This window comes from Panthera tigris, chromosome B2 (assembly GCF_018350195.1).
Source record: "Panthera tigris isolate Pti1 chromosome B2, P.tigris_Pti1_mat1.1, whole genome shotgun sequence".
Classification (NCBI taxonomy): Eukaryota; Metazoa; Chordata; class Mammalia; order Carnivora; family Felidae; genus Panthera; species Panthera tigris.
The window spans coordinates 137,840,271-137,857,089 of record NC_056664.1 but is presented as its reverse complement, the minus strand read 5'-3'; the positions used below and the strand labels follow the sequence as shown (position 1 = coordinate 137,857,089).

Here is a 16,819-nt window from a genome sequence, read left to right as displayed (position 1 = left end):
ATTTCTTTTTTCCCCGTCTCTGGAAGCTCTCTTCCCATTTATTCTTCCCACCAGGTCACCAAGATGGCCACTGCTAACTCCAGGCTTGCACGGTCCTCATGGCTCAAACCCCAGAAAAAATGACAAGCGACTTTCCCAACGCTGCAGGCAGGATTTCCTGGCTAACCTTAGTTCATTTACTCTTTTCTGAATTGGCCCTTGCGGCAAAGGTGTTAAATACTTTGGCCCGTTTATTTCTTACCACCTCTACTCCCTTCACTGAGGTCCAAGGCATTCTCCTATCTTCCCTGGATTACCGCAGTAGCCTCTTGATTGACCTGTTTATGTCTTTGCTTCTTTCAGTCTCTACTCAGTGCTGGAGTCAGAGCTGTTCACGTGTGTGTCGCATCAAACTTTGTAAAGCTTGCCTGTTTCACTTCAAGAGAAGCCAAAGTCTTCAACGGTAGCTTGAAATACCACCCACAATCCACAGGAACTGGCCTCCCATAATCCCTACACCCCTATCTCCTACCACCCTCCCCCCCATCTTACGCTATGCCTCTGCCATCCTGGCCTCCTTATGTCTGGCCTTACACATGCCAGACGCCCTTTCAATCCCAATTCAGTGCTCTGGTTGCTCCGCTCTTGGATTCCCACAGGTTGTTTCCTTATCTCATTCTGGTCTTCACTCAAATGTCACCTATTTAGGGAGACCGTTCCCATCCATGCATTTAAAATTACATCCCTCTACAATACTCATGTCTATTTTACTTTTCTTCATTTATTTCCATCTATTATACTATTGATTTTACTGATTTATCCTGTTAATTGTCTAACCCCACAAAATGTAAACCCCGTGAAGGCAAGGGGCTTTTATCTACTCTGTGCTGTATCTTTGGGCTCTAAAACTGCATGTGCTACATAGTTAGCCACGAAGTATTCGATAAATGAGTGAATGAGTGGCAAACCTGAGCCATATGCTTGCTCCTGTTTGGGGGATGTGGGGCCATATGTGGGGGGAAGAGGCAGTTCCAACTGGTCAGACAAGCGTTAATAAATGTCAAAAACAAACAAAAGATCCGTCTGGTGAACTTTGAGAAATGGGGTCTGTGTTGAAAGGGGATAAGATGAGTAGGTGGAAGAAAGCCACAGACTATGAAACAGTACAGTAGTTTCCTAATTTGTTTGATTTTGAATTTTGAGTGTATATAATCGTCCTTATATGTTATAATAAGTTTTAAATGTTAGGTAATTTTGCCTGGAAAAAAAGTATGGGGAAAATAATTTTTTTCTGATTTTCTGTATAATTTGTTTCCATTTTAATTAGATTTTTACTCCTGCTGACCAATGAATGAACGAATAAGCTAGGTTTGGGCTAAGAAATATTTTATTGTTTTCAAGAGAGCAGGTTGCAAGACGGGTTGTCAGGCAATCTCTCTATATTAGATTTCTTCTTAACTGTTTGCCTGTATCCAAATGAAATTTTTGAAGTTAATTTCAGGCTGGATAATTAACAGGTTGATAGCTGTCGCTCAAAAGTTTTTATTTGTATCTAATACCCTCTACCCCTTTAATCCGTCTCACTGGAGTTCTATTACTTTTTGTCCAAAGAACTAGCTTTGTGTTTTACTGATCTTCTCCATATTTTTCTATTTCATTGAGTTCTGCCTTTATTTTTGCTATTTCTTCCTTGGTTTGCAATTTTGCTATTTTTCTAGTTTCATGTGTTGAGCCCTTAGCTCATTTGTTTTCATTCCTTCTTGTGTTCTGATAAATGCATTTAAGGTGTCAGTTTTCCTCTAAAAATGCTTCAGTTGTGTCTCCTAAAGATTTTGATGTGTAGTGTTTTCAGTGGTGATAAATTCTAAGTATTTCCCATTTGATTTCCTTCTTGATTCAAATTGTTTTTAGAAGTAGTGTGAGATTTTGTTTTCAGACACATAGACATTTTATTTATTTATTTATCTATCTATTTAGAGATTTGATATCTCATCTTATTTATTTGTTGCTCTTAGAAAATCTCATTTTTGACTAGAGTCAGACTTAGAATGTAGAAGCTGTCAGAGAGGACAGCAGTCTGTTCCCTGGCAATCTGTTCCTGGCATTTTTGTTTGGCCTCCTTCATTCTCTTGGCCAAAAATTTAGCATATTCTGCATCCTCTTCTTTATTTTTCTCAGTACGCTATTTCTTAAAAGCAATACACCCACATTTGTGTTGTAGGACACGTGGAATAACAAGACCCTGAATCTTGAGTGCTTTGGTTCCAGGTTTCTTACTTTCCTTGTTTAGGGGCTTTCTCATAACATAGTTGCAGACATCGTCTTTTTTTTTAATGTTTATTTATTTTTTGAGAAAAAAGAGTGTGAGCGGGGGATGGGGGTGAAAACAGAGAGGGGGGCAGTGGATCTGAAGTGGGCTCTGTGAGAAGAGCAGTGAGCCGGATGTGGGGCTCAAACTCACCAACTGTGAGATCATGACCTGAGCCGAAGTCGGACGCTTAACTGACTGAGCCACCCTACCACTCCCACTTCATCTTCTTTACAGAGATTGAAAAGGGTGTGGATTCTGCTTGCTCTTTTGGGTCCCAGGTGACAAGGCACCGTAGTATCAGTGAGTCCGGGAATATCGTCCTTCCCTTTTTATACAATGACCAAGTTGAGAACAGTGAGCTTGGCATCCACAATGCAACCCAGACAGATTTGCACTTTTCTTTCTCCAATATTCCTTGGTCTGGAGCAGGAATGCCCCTTACTCAGCAGTAGGAGGTCAGAGCCATGGATCAAGATACCCCGCTTCTTGGGGAAGCCTTGTTTGTCATTGTCACCACTGATTCAGGCCACATAATCCTTCCATTCTTCGCCCAGAGCATCAGCAGCAAGTTCTTTGGCCATATGCTTCTCATAAAAGGTACAAAGTTTGCATTCACTGCAAACTTCAATGAGTTTCTGGCAGTCAGTAGCTGGGAAAGAGATGTTCAACTTCATCCTGAAGCAGCTTACCACCTCCAAAGCACCACGAAAAAAAGCAGACATACAGATATCTTAAAGCTACGTTTTCACTATTAATTTCTACAATTAATGTGTTATAGTCCGAGAACTTAATCTGTGTTAAATCGATTCTGTGAAATTTATAAAGACCTCTGTTGTAATACATCACTTTGTCAGTTTTTGATAATATACCATGTGGGAAGGAAATGAGTGTGTGTATTCTGTTCCTCAAGTACAGAGTTCTGTGTATCTGAAATTTGCTAATTTACAAATTTACTAATTTGAAATTTACATCTGCTTTTCTGTTTACCTTTTGTCTGTATAAGCCACTGACTGCTGAGAGATTTGTGCTGTAATCTTCAACTACATAATTGCCAAATTATTTGCTTCTTTTTTTCCAGTTCTATGAGTTGTGGTTGCTCGATGTATTTTGAGGCAATATATGTTTATGAAGGTTATATATTCCATTTTTGGTTTTTTTATTAGTCTGTAACATCTTTCTCTATTAAACATATGTACATATGTTTAACAATGCCTGGTAAATATATTATATATGTGTGTAAATATTTCGGTAATTTCTCCCAAAGCATAAATTCTAGACTACTTGAGTCAAGAAATAGAATTACTGTCAGAAGCTTAGAATGCTCTCTTGTGCCCCTTCCAATAAATCTCTGCCATCCCCCCAAAGGTAACCACTCTCCTGCCATTTGTGGTAACTCATTACTTCCTTACATTCCCTTACAATTTTATGGCCCACTAAACACTATGCTAAACACAATGGCCTAGTTTTGCCTGATTATATTATTTTGTGTCTGGTTTCTTTCCCTCAGTATTATGTGACTGAGTGTAGAAGTAGTTTTTTCTTTTCTTTTCTTCTTATTGCTAAGGAGTGTTCCATTGTATGATTATAACACGATTTATCCACTTTCCTGTTGATGGACATGTGGGTCATTTTCAGCATTTTGGCTATTTTCATAAGCCCGCTAGAAGCATTGTTATCCGTGTTTAGCGTACCTCTGCTTGCACATCGGGCACGTGTGCCCCTCACCGTAAAATTTATGGATCAAAGACCGTGCATGTGATCAACTTTGGCAGATATTGCTAAACAGCTTTCCAGTTGGTCGCCCCAATTTGTACTCCCAATAGCAGTGTTTCAGAATTTTTTCATTGGCTTTACAATGTTGATACATGGTATTGTCAGTCTTAAAATTTCATTATTTTGGTGGTTTCATCTTGCATTGGCCTGATTGTTAATGAGGTTAAACACCTTTTCATATGTATTTGGCTGATTGATATACTTTTTTGTAAAATGGCTATTCATTTTTTCCTTGGGGTTTTTTTTTTTTTTTTGCTTGTTTCTTACTGATTAATAGGACTTCTTTACACATGCTGGTATGGGGTTGTAGGGGTTATACGTATTGCACTCTGTTCTCATTCATTTGCTTTTACAATCCCTAATGTTGCCTTTGGGTGAGTGGAAATTCTTAATTTCAGTGTGTTCCCACTCATGAAGCTTTTCCTTTATGGTTGGAGCCAATGGGGAATGCCAGTATTGTCAATAAATGATAATGAGCCAATTGGTTATTAATTTTAAAAATGAAACTTTACTTTTATTTGAAATATAATCAAAAATTAATTGCAAGTAGATTGTATATCTAATATGAAAGGCAGACAAAGAAAGTTCTAGAATAAAAGGTAGGATAATATCCTTATGACCATAAAAGAGTAAAATTAAGAGCAAATAAAAAACACTAACCATAGTCATCTTTCCATTCTCAAACATTGTAAACTAATTAATGAACATAGCACATCCTTCCAATTATTTAATTATTCTTTAAAAAAATTTTTTTAATGTTTATTTTATTTTATTTTTGAGAGAGAGAGAGAGAGAGAGAAGAGCACGGGAGGGACAGAGAGAGAGGGAGACACAGAATCCGAAGCAGGCTCCAGGCTCCGAGCTGCCAGCACAGAGCCCGATGCAGGGCCTGAACTCATGAAGTGAGATCATGACCTGAGCTTAAGTCATAAGCTTAACTTATGCAGGTTAAGTTAACCATGCAGGTACCCCTATTTAGCTCTTCTTTAATTTATTTCAATAATGTTTTATAGATTTATAGATTTCTTCATAGAAGTATTACACAACTTCTGTTAGGTTCATTCTAATGTATTTGAAATTTGATGATGTTGCTGTATATGTATCTTCTTAAAAATTTTATTTTCATGCTATTTATCACTGGCATATGAAAATTTTATTGAGCTTTACATATTGGCCTTGTATCTATTAACCCTTCTATGTCCACTCTGTAGTCTTAATAACTCATGTGCAGGTTCTTTTCCACATGTACTATCGTATCATCTGAGAATACTGAGTCTTAATTTTTAATTTTAATCATTATAATTCTTACAATTTTTTGTTTTATTTAATGTTTATTTATTTTTTGAAGGAGACAGAGGCAGAGTGTGAGTGGGGGATGGGCAGAGAGAGAGGGAGACACAGAATCCGAAATAAGCTCCAGGCTCTGAGCTGTCAGCACAGAGCCTGACATGGGGCTCGAACTGATGAGTCTTGAGATCATGACCTGAGCTGAAGTCAGATGCTTAACCAACTGAGCCACTCAGGTGCCCCTTAACTCTTACGATTTTTAAATGAGGCCTGCTAATACAGTGTTGTTGGTGGTGAGCATCTTTGGTTTATTCCTAATGTTAAAGGAAAAGTTTTCTACATTTCACCATCAAATATGTGATGGAGGAAATAAGGACCATTTTACTCATTGAAAACGGTGCAGTAAGAACCTCTTTGTTTTGCCCATGATAGGATTTGGGAAGGACTTGGTCTGGCAGTTCATCTCTGATCCACCTGCTTTTAGCTGGACTGGTTGGGAGGAGAATCCACTTCCAAGATCACTTTTTCCTCTACACATCTAGAGCCTTGGCATTCTTTGTTTTTTTTTCTTTTCCGTGTGGCGTTTCATCCTCCTGGGACTACCAACATGGGTTTTTACAGCATGGCCAGAGTAATTGGACTTTATAAATGTCACTTGGCCCCCCTAGGACAAGTCTATTTCTTTCAGATCTAAAATCCTATGAATCTGAGTCCCTGAGGGCATAGCAATTGCAATTAAACATACCTATTTACTGAAAAACAATTTCTAATCTCAACTTTGGGCATGACCAAATTTTAGTACTATGGGGCAAAGAAAAAATAGATGATTCCTTTGGTTTTTGTGATGACAGACTTTTACTTTTGAGGTTAGATGATGTTATCTAGGGTGCTGGAAGAGTGGCAGGTGCACATGTAAGTTGACTGTGAGGAGGTGGGGACAAAACCGTGTAGGTGAGGTGTGAGTGAGAAAGAGAGTGTGAAGCGACAAAGTTGGGCGGGCCACAGGAAGCTGGGCGGACCACAGGAGGCTGGCTGGAAAATAAAAAGTCTCTGGCTTTACTTAAAAGCAAGAACAAAATAACCCAAAGACAAATGGAAAATCTCACACACAAAGTCTAGAAAGGGATGGAAACAAAAATACTCACACAAGTGCTCGGGGTAAGGTGAGCTGAAGTGTCTGGCCAATTACAATCTACCCTGTAATTTTTGTATTACTTCGCAGGACTTTATGCAGTACAGTAGTGTATTTAAAAAACAAATAGAGGAGCAGACACTTCATTTAGAAATAACCACAGAACTTCTTTTGTAAAACTTAAATTTCTGGGTTTATAACTCCAGCAGATGAAAAAAAATGCTCTATTGAAACCTAAAGAATGTTAAATCGGGGAGTCAAATAATGTTTTGGTCTTTGGTCTCAAGCTAAATAGTATACTTACATGTTGGTCCACTAGGTGTCTCTTTGCATACATGTTATGATTCCAGCCAGAGGCAGCTACTCTATTCTTGAAGGAAACAGTTTACATGGATTGTGCCAACAAATGCCTTAATTTGAGAGTGTTTAAGAATGACTTTAATTTACAGTTCTTCCTACAGGATAAAGAGATGTGTCTTGGCTACATCTCTCACTCCTGCATTAGAAGTTTTGGAAGCATTGACCCAGAATTGTCAGTAGCTGCAGAATTCAGGTACTTGCACTGGGGTTGTTGACAGGCTGGTATTGTGCAATAGTTGCCCATTTGGGATTATGAGCCGAAGCCAGCCCCACATGATTTCTGAATGAAGCCTTGGCAAGGATACTCAATTCCAAAACAAGCTGTGTTTGGCTCTCCAATGTCTCTTTCTAGGAGCCCTATGCCTTCCTGATCAGATCCTTCAAAATTACCCATGGGTGCACATGTAGCCCTTTGTGTACAAGGTATCACTTTGAGTCACATAAGGTCCCTTTGAATTGTCCAAATTTGATAAATAATTTACCCACACTAACTTATCCTAAAATAAAGGCAGGGCCAATATAAGTGAATAAATATTCATTAGGTGCCTGCTGATAGTATGTGTGGACTGTAGTATCTATAAGAATTATTACACTCTCTCATCCTGTAAGAATGTGATGAGATTTACTGTTTGCAGAAAAATTAAGCATATAGCTAAGGAGAAGTTGAAAAGGCAAAGATTATTTGGACACTGCTGATGTCCAAAGGGCCCCGGGCTTAGAGTATGAAGACCTGAATTCAAATTCTGAATTTTTAACTTGCTAGCTGTGTAAAGTAGGTGGTCTGCCTGCCCTGTATGTCAGTTTATTCATTTCTAAACGTATAGGTAATACTACTTTACAGAGTTGGCATGCAAGCTACAGTGAGCACCAATTCTGCCAAATATCATTATAAGAGCCTCCTAGAGAAGTCACTGTATTCTTAAAAATTTTTTCCATTTTTTTTGAGAAATAAATGACAACGTCACTGTATAAATTTGAGGTGTGCAACGTGGCGTTTTTCTTTTTTTTTTTTTATTGAAATATGGCTGAAGTATACTGTATTAGTTCCAGGTGTACAACATAGTGATTCAACTCATGTACAGTATGAAATGATCAGCGGGATGTGTAGTTACCATCAGTCACCATACAAAGTTATTACAATATTATTGACTATGTTCCCTGACAGCCTAATGGTTTGATTTATGTATTTTGTGAAATGATTCACCACTTTGGTTCAGCAAACATCTATCTTCTTATATAAATACAGTAAAAAGAAAAGAAAACGAGACTAAAAGAAACCATTTTCTCCTTGTGAAGAGAACTTGTTAGAATTTACTCTTAACAACTTTCCTTTATGTCCCACGACGGTGTTAGCTAGTCATCGTGTTTGTTACACTTCTCGTACTTATTTGTGTTGTAACCTGAAGTTTGCACCCTTTAAGAGAATGTTTATTTACTTTTGAGAGAGAGACAGAGAGTGTGCGAGTACACATGCCAGCAGAGGAGGGGCAGAGAGAGAGAGAGGGAGAGAGAGAATCCTAAGCGGGCTCTACACTGCCAGTGCAGAGCCTCACGTGGGGCTCCATCCCATGAACTGTTAGATCATTAACTGAGCTGAAATCAAGAGTCAGACACTTAACCTACTGAGCCACCCTGGCACCCCAGAAGTTTGTGTTTTTGACCACTTGCTTCCAATTCCTCCTCCCCCAATCCCTGCTTCTGGTACCCACAAGTCTGATCTCTTTCTCTAGAGTTTGCTTTTTTTTTTTTTTTAATTTTTTTTTTAGTCTTATTTTTGAGAGAGAGAGAGAGAGAGAGAGCGTGTGAGCAGGGGAGAAGCAGAGAGAGAGAGGGAGACACAGAATCCGAAGCAGGCTCCAGCCTCCGAGCTGTCAGCACAGAGCCCGACGTGGGGCTTGAACTCACGAACTTTGAGATCATGACCTGAGCTAAAGTCGGACGCTTAACCGACTGAGCCACCCAGGCGCCCCCCTTTTTTTTTTTTTAAATAATGTTTATTTATTTGTGAGAGAGAAGGAAGACGCGATGAGTGGGGGAGGGGCAGAGAGAGAGGGAGGCAGAGGCTCTGCGTTGACAGCACAGACCCTGATGTGGGGCTCGACCCATGAACTGTGAGACCATGACCCGAACCGAAGTCAGATGCTTAACTGACTGAGCCACCCAGGCGCCCCTGTTTATTTTAGATTCACTTATAAGTGAGATCTTGTCTTTCTCTGTCTGACTTATTTCACTTAGTATAATTCCTTCAAGGTCCATCCATGTTGTCCCAAATGGTAGGATTTCCTTGTTTTTGGTTTTTGGGTTTTTTTTTTTTTTGGTTGAATAATATTTTATTGTGTGTATACGCACCCAAACTTCTTTAGCCATCCATCAAGAGATAGACACTTAGGTTGTTTCTGCGTCATGGTTATTGTGAATAATACTATGATCATGGGGGTGCAGATATCTTTTCAAGTTACTGTTTTCATTTCCTGCAGATAAATAGTCAGAAGTAGAATTACTGGATCATGGGGTAGTTCTATTTTTTATTTTTTGAGGATTCTCCATACTGTTTTCCACAATGGCTGCACCAATCTACATGCTCACCAGCAATACACACGGTTCCCTTTTCTCCACGTCTTTACAGCTTTTGTCATCTCTTATCTTTTTGCTGACGGATGGCTATTCTAACAGGGATGAGGTGATATCTCATTGGGGTTTTAATTTGCATTTCCCTAGTGACCAGTGATGTTGAGCATCTTTTCCTGTACCCATTGGCCTTTTATATATCTTCTTTAGAGAAATGTCTGTTCAGGTACTATGCCCATTTTTGATTGGATTATTTGTTTGTTTTTTTTTTTTTTGCTCTTGAGTTGTATAAGTTCTTTATATGTTTTGGATGTTAACTCTTTATCAGATATATGGTTTGGATGTATTTTTTTCCCATTCTGTAGCTTTGTCTTTTTACTTTGTTGATGGGTTCATTTTTTACAAGTTAATTTATTCTGAGAGAGAGAGAGAGAGAGCAAGTGAGCGAGAGAGCAGGGGAAGAGCAGAGAGAAAGAATCCCAAGCAGGCTCTACAGTGTCAATGCAGAGCCTGATGTAGGGCTCGATCTCATGAACCATGAGATCATGACCTGAACTGAAATCAGGGGCTGGACGCTTAACTAACTAAGTCACCCAGGTGCCCCTGTTGATGGGTTCTTTTGCTGTGCAAAAGCTTTTTTAGTTTGATTTGGTCCCACATATATTTTTAATTTTGTTGCTTGTGTTTTAGATGTCATATCCAAGAAATCATTACTAAGACTCATGTCAAGAAGGTTTTTTCCTTACGTTTTCTTCTACGAGTTTCATGGTTTTAGGTATTACTAAAACTTACACAACTCAAGAGCAGAAAAACCACAAATAATCCAATCAAAAATGGGTCTTTAATCTATTTCAAATTAAGTTTTGTGGGTGGTAAAAGATACAGCGTAGGAGTGCTGACAATACTGAATCCATCATTGGCCCTCCGTCTTGTACTTTTCTGCACAATGACCTCCCTCAGGGCTATGTGTTCCAGGCCCTTTGGAGGTTAATGTATGTCTTGACCAGAAGGCAGGAAGGCTTGTTTTGAGCTTCTCTCTAGCACACAGATGGCATCACTTTAGATAACTAGTAGAGATCCTTTAGCACACAGATGGCACAGCTTTAGTTAACTATCCTTCGACCTCATCACAATGCCCCTCTATAAAACCTGTGGATTAAGGTCTGAGCTTTGTGGAGAATAGCTCCATAATGCCTGGGTCATCACAGATGACCGATCCCACTGGCAGTAAGTTACTCTGAAAAAACTCTGTAAACAGTATGTAGTGGCTTACTTTGGTTTTTGGTCTCAAAGTGCCTTCTTAATTTGGAAGATACTTACTGTCCCTCCTCCACCTTCTAACATATGGGTTCAGTTTCATCCTTTTGTATGTGAATATCTAATTATCTAGCAACATTTATTGAAGAGACTTTCTTTTCTCTTCTGAGTATCCTTGGCTCCTTTGTCAAATATTAGTTGGCCATGGGGTGCCTGGGTGGCTCAGTTGGTTAAGCATCTGACTTTGGCTCAGGCCATGGTCTGATGGTTTGTGGGTTCGAGCCCCACGTTGAGATCTGTGCTGACAGCCTGGAGTCTGCTTCAGATTTTGTGTTTCCCTCTCTCTCTACCCCTCCCCCGCTTGTGCGCGCGCGCTCTCTCTCTCTCTCTCTCTCTCTCTATCTCTCTCTCTCTCTAAGAAATAATAATTAAAAAATATTAGTTGGCCATGTATGCTTGGGTTTATTTCTGGGCTCTCTATTCCAGTGGTCTATTTGTCTCTTTTTATGCCATTACCATCCTGTTTTGATGAGTATAGCTTATAGTACAGCTTGAAGTTAGGAAGTATGATACCTCCTGTTTCGGTCTTTCTCAAGATTTCTTTGGCTAGGTAGAGTCTTTTGAGTTTCCATATAAATTTTAGGAGTGTTTTTTCTACTGTAAAAATTTTGATAGGGATTGAATTGAATCTATAGATGGCTTTGGTAGTACTGATTATTTTAACAATACTAGTTCTTCCAATCCATAAGCACAGAATACCTTTCCATTTATTTGTGTCTCCTTCAATTTCTCTTTTCAAAGTTGTGTAGTTTTTAGTTTACCTCCTTAGGTAAACTTATTTCTAAGTATTTTATTGTAAAGGGGATTAATTTCTTTCCTAGAAATGTTGTCATCAGTTTATAGAAACACTACTAATTTTGTATCCTGCAACTTTACCGAATTCATTGATTAGATCCACAGTTTTTTGGTTGAGCCTTTAGGATTTTCTATACGTAAAAGTATGTTGTCCACAAATACAGATAGTTTTACTTGTTCTTTTCCAATTCTGATACCTTTTATTTCTTTTTCCTGACTGATTGCTCTAGCTAGGGCTTCCAGTAGTTTGTTGAATAGGAGTGGTGAGAGTGGGCACAATTGTCTAATTCCTGATCTTAGAGAAAAAGCTTTCATCTTTTTATCACTGAGTATGATGTTAGCTGTGGGCTTGCCATTTATGGCCTTTATTATTTTGACATATGTTCCTTCTATGCATAATGTGTTGAGTTTTTATGATGAATGGATGCTGAATTTTGTTTGCTCTTTCTGTGTGTATTGAGATGATCAAATGATCCTGTTCTTTAATTAATGTGACATATCACACTGATTTGTACACTGCTGATTTAAACTATCCTTGCATCCCAGGGATAAATTCCACTTGATCATGGTGAATAATCCTTTTCATGTGCTGGTGAATTTGGTTTGCTAGCACTTTATTGGGAATTTTTGTATCCCAATTCATCAGGGATATTAGCTTGTTGTTTTCTTTTCTAGTAGTGTCCTTTTTATGGTTCGGTATCAGGATAATGCTGGCCTTGTGAAAGCAGTTTGAGATTCTTCCCTCCTCTTTAACTGTTTTGGAAGAGTTTGAGAAATATTGGTGTTCATTCTTTAAGTGTTTGGTTAAAGTCACAAGTGAAGCCCTCTGGTCCTGGGCTTTTCTTTGTTGAGATATATATTTTTTATGATTGACCCAGTATCCTTACTGGCAACTGTTCTATTCAGATTTTCTACTTATTCCTGATTCAGTCTTGGTAAGTAGTATGTTTTAAGAATTTTTCCATTTCTTCTAAGTTGTCCAGTTTATTGGTTTACAGCCTCTTCATAATACCCCTTATTATCCTTAGAATTTCTGTGGTATCAGTTGTAATGTCTCCTTTTTTATTTATAATTTTGTTGATTTAAGTATTTTCTCTTTTTTTCTTGGTTAGTCTAGCTCAGGGTTTGTCAATTTTATCTTTTCAAACTCCAAGTTTGGTTAATATTTTCTATTGTTTTTCTCTTCTCTATTTCACTTTTTTCTTCTATAATTATTATTTCCTATATTCTGCTAACTTTCTGCTCAGTTTGTCCTTTTTCTAGTTCTTTAAAGTGTAGAGTTAGATTCTTTATTTGGGATTTTTCTTGCTTTGTTTCGTAGGTGTTTATTGCTATGAACTTTCCTCTTAGAACTGTTTTTGCTGCATCCCATTAAGTTCTGGCATGTTGTATTTCCATTTTTGTTTGTCCCAAGAAAAAAATGTTTAAATGTTTATTTATTTATTGTGAGAGAGCAAGCAACAGTGTATGAGCAGGGGAGGGGGAGAGAGAGAGAGAGAGAGAGAGAGAGAGAGAGAGAGAGAGAGAGAGAAAATCCCAAGCAGGCAGTGCACTGTCAGCGCAGAGCCCAATGTGGGATTCCATCTCCTGAACCATGAGATCATGACCTGAGCCAAAAGAGTTGGATGCTTAACCGACTAAGTCACCCAGGCACCCTGTGTCTCAAGAAAATTTTTATTTCCCCTTTAATTTCTTTTTTGGTTCATTTGTTGTTCAAGAGAGTTCTGTTTAATTTCCATGTGTTTGTGAATTTTCCCATTTTCCTCTTGTTATTGATTTCTAGTTTCATGACATTGTGGTCAGAGAAGATAGTTGATATCCTTTCAATCTTCTTGAGTATGCTAAGATTTGTTTTGTGACCTAACATATTGTCTATCCTAGAAAATGTCCTATGTGTGCTTGAGAAGAATATGTACTGCTGTTGTTGAACAGAATGTCTGTTAGGTCCATTTGGTCGATAGTGTTGTTCCAGTCTGCTGTTTCCTTATTGACTCTCTGTCTGGATGACCTATATACTGTAGAGAGTGGGGTATTAAAGTCCCCAACTATTATTGCATTACTGTTTATTCCTTCTTTTAGCTCTGTCAGTTTTTGCTTTATGTGTTTAGGTGCTCTAATGTTGGGTATATAAGTATTTACAATTGTTATGTTGTCTTGATGTAGCGACACCTTAATCGTTATATAATGACCTTTGTCTCTTTTAACTATTTTTAAAGTATATTTTGTCTGATACAAGTATGGCTACCCTTGCTTTTTGTGGTTACCTTTTACCTGAAAGGTCTTTTTCCATCCCTTTACTCTCAGTGTATGTGTGTCTTTAAGGCCAACGTGAGTATCTTGTAGGCAGTATATTATTGGATCTTGTTTTATACATTCAGCTATTCTATGTCTTTTGATTGAAGAATTTAATCCTTTTGCATTTAAAATAATTATTGATAGGTAAAGACTTACTATTGTCATTTTGTTAATTGTTTTCCAGTTGCTTTGTAGATCCATTGTTCCTTGTTTCTTATCCCTTTGTGTGTGCTTTTTTTTTTTTTTTTTTTTTTTTTTTTTTTGGAGAGAGAGAGAGAGGGTGCAAGTGAGCAGGGGGGCAGAGAGAGAGTGGGAGAAGATCCCAGGAGGAGCAGAGAGAGAGCGAGTGAGAGGGAGGGGGGGGAAGCGGGGTTCACCCAGGGCAGGGCTCGTGCTCACCTGAAGAAGGGGCTCGTGCTTACCCAGCATGGGAGTCGAACTCATGGACCATGAGATCGTGACCTGAGCAAAGTTAGATGGCTAACTGACTGAGCCATCCGGGCACCCCTGCGAATGCTTTGATATCTTTTGGTACCCATATGCTTTAACATCTTTATCATGTCCTTTTGCATAATTATTACAAGATTTCCCCTTGTGGTTACCATGAGGCTTATGTAAAATATCTTACACTTCTAACACCCTTTTTAAAATTTGATAATAAATTAATTTCAATAGAATTTTCATACTTTACATTTTTACCTCTTATCCCCCTCACATTTAGGCTATTGCTATTATAATTTACATGTTTTTATATTGTGTAACTAATAACGGTTTATTGTATTTATGGTCGTTTTGCTACATTCATTTAACTTTTAAACTAGAGTAATGAGTTATGCACCATTATTACCATATTGCAAAATCTAACTATGACTATATATGTACTATTACCAGTGAAATCTACACTACCTTTTTGTATTTTTATGCTGTTAAATTAGCATTATTCTACTTCCACTCAAAGAGCTCCCTTTAGCATTTCTTGCAAGGCAGGTTGGTTGTAATGAACTCCTTCAGCTTTTATTTTTTCAGGGAAGTCTTTATCCCTCCTTCATTTTTGTAATTAAAAAAAATAATGTTTATTTACTTTTGAGAGAGAGAGTGAGGGAGGGGCAGAGGAAGAGAGAGGGAAACACAGAATCTGAAGCAGGCTCCAAGCTCTGAGCTGTCAGCACAGAGCCTGACACAGGGCTCGAACTCACAAACCATGAGATTATGACCTGAGCCAAAGTTGGACGCTTAACCGACTGAGCCATCCAGGTGGTCCAGTGATACCCATTTCTTTGGGGCCAGTTATTAGAGCTTTATCAGTTTCTTTGGTGGTGTCATATTTACCTGATTTTTATATGATCCTTCTTTCCTTTTGTTGGTATCAGTGCATTTGAATCATGGGCCTTCTTTTCTGAACTTTATAGGTTTGCTTTGGCAGAGGCAGTTTTTCACCAGTTAGCTCAGTTTGGGTTTCTGGGTGTGTCTGCTGGTAATGTCTTTGGGCAGGTGAGACCTGCTATTGTCTATTTTTGGCTGAGGCAACTGTTTGAGCTCTGATGATGGAGATAGGGCTGTGCCACTGGCTGAGAATAGTTGGATGGGACTACTGGCTTGGTTCGTTACCCAAGTGAGGCTGTAAGATTGGCTCCACAGTGGCGGGAATTCTTTGGCCAGGCTTACTAGACGGTTGGGACTGGGTACTGTCTTTAGTAGTAGCTGAAGCTATGAATGAGCTTCCCTACCCTGGAAGGGCAGTAGGCCAGGGCCCAGAGCTCGTACAGCTTGTTGTTTGGGGACCTGAATCCGGCCTGAGTGTGTCCTGAATTCTCCAGTCAGGTGAATCCCCCCATTTTGCTCTGCAGATGGGGGAAGCCATGGGCTGTGCTCTCGGTTCAAGTGCCACTGTACGTAGGGCTGTGGGATATACTGTGCGGCTTCGTGTGTGCTTTGGTTACGTTTTCTTGTCAGACAGGCTGAAGGCTGTGTTCAGTGATGAGTAGGGCTATGAATTAGATTCCCTGCCCAAGCATAGTGCAAACAGCTCTAAAGCCAATAAAGCTCTTTGTTCATTGTCTTAACTCAAGCTGACCTGTCTGACTTTGCTGTGCAAACCACTGGCTCTGTCTGCTCTGCTCTTGACTCAAGCACCACTAGGTTGCGTACCTTTCAGGTGTTTTCTCCAGCCCTTCTGATTTGATGGGTCCAGAAGACACTCTCTGCAGTTGGTGGGGCCAAATCTTAGCCCCTTGCCTGGGTGGGAGGGGAGGAGCCACCCCAGGCCATTGTCAATTTCCCAAATGGGTTGTCTATTTGGGAGGAGCTGGGAGCTACCTTCAGCCTTGGCTATGAATTAATTCATCCGCCAGCGTATAGCCCGGGAAGGCTTCACACTTGGTACTGGCTTTGCCTTGGGGGAGATCAGCTCTGTCCACCTGCCTCTTGGCTCCAGTGCCACTGGGCTGCACAGCCTCCAGGAGTTCATCAGCCTTTTTCGCCAGATGGGGCTGGAAGGCACTCTCCACAGCAGGTGGGGCTATGACTCGGCATCTTGCCTGGACATGGGCCACACAGCTCTGTAGCTGACAAAATTTGTTGGAGGATCTGAAACAGACAGATCTGCACCCCTCCTTCCCGCCCCCGCCACCCCAGAGTTCCTTGGTCAGAGCGCCGCCCCAACTTGGTTCTGTAGATGAACAAAGCCTCTGGTTGAGTTTACTCCTTGGGCACTGCAGGCATGAACTTGGTCTCCCAAGATCTGTGTGCTGCTTGTTGCCAGCCCAACCTTCCTTCTCCATCATGGTCAGATTTTGGGGGCTGGGCCCTACAGATTCCTCTGCAATCCCTGTGGTACGATATTAGGGTAGAGTCTCCTACAAAGTGACTCACAGCGCTGGGAAGCTGGGTTCTCAGGGGAGATCTCTGCACATGGTGCTGCCCTGTCTTGTCTTCTAAGGCATCATCTTGGGCTTTGAGGTGCAGGGAGCTACTTCAGCCTCACCCTTATGCTCTAGAATTCT

General features: G+C 39.7%; 1 protein-coding gene and 1 pseudogene across 10 annotated transcripts in view; one reads left to right on the top strand and one right to left on the bottom strand.

Annotated features, from left to right (window-relative positions):
* The window catches only part of IPCEF1 (interaction protein for cytohesin exchange factors 1), a 185,324-nt gene that overhangs the window by 69,521 nt on the left and 98,984 nt on the right, over window positions 1–16,819 (top strand). The gene's annotated exons all lie outside the window — the stretch shown is intronic.
* On the bottom strand, window positions 2,001–4,827 carry LOC107181084 (annotated as a pseudogene).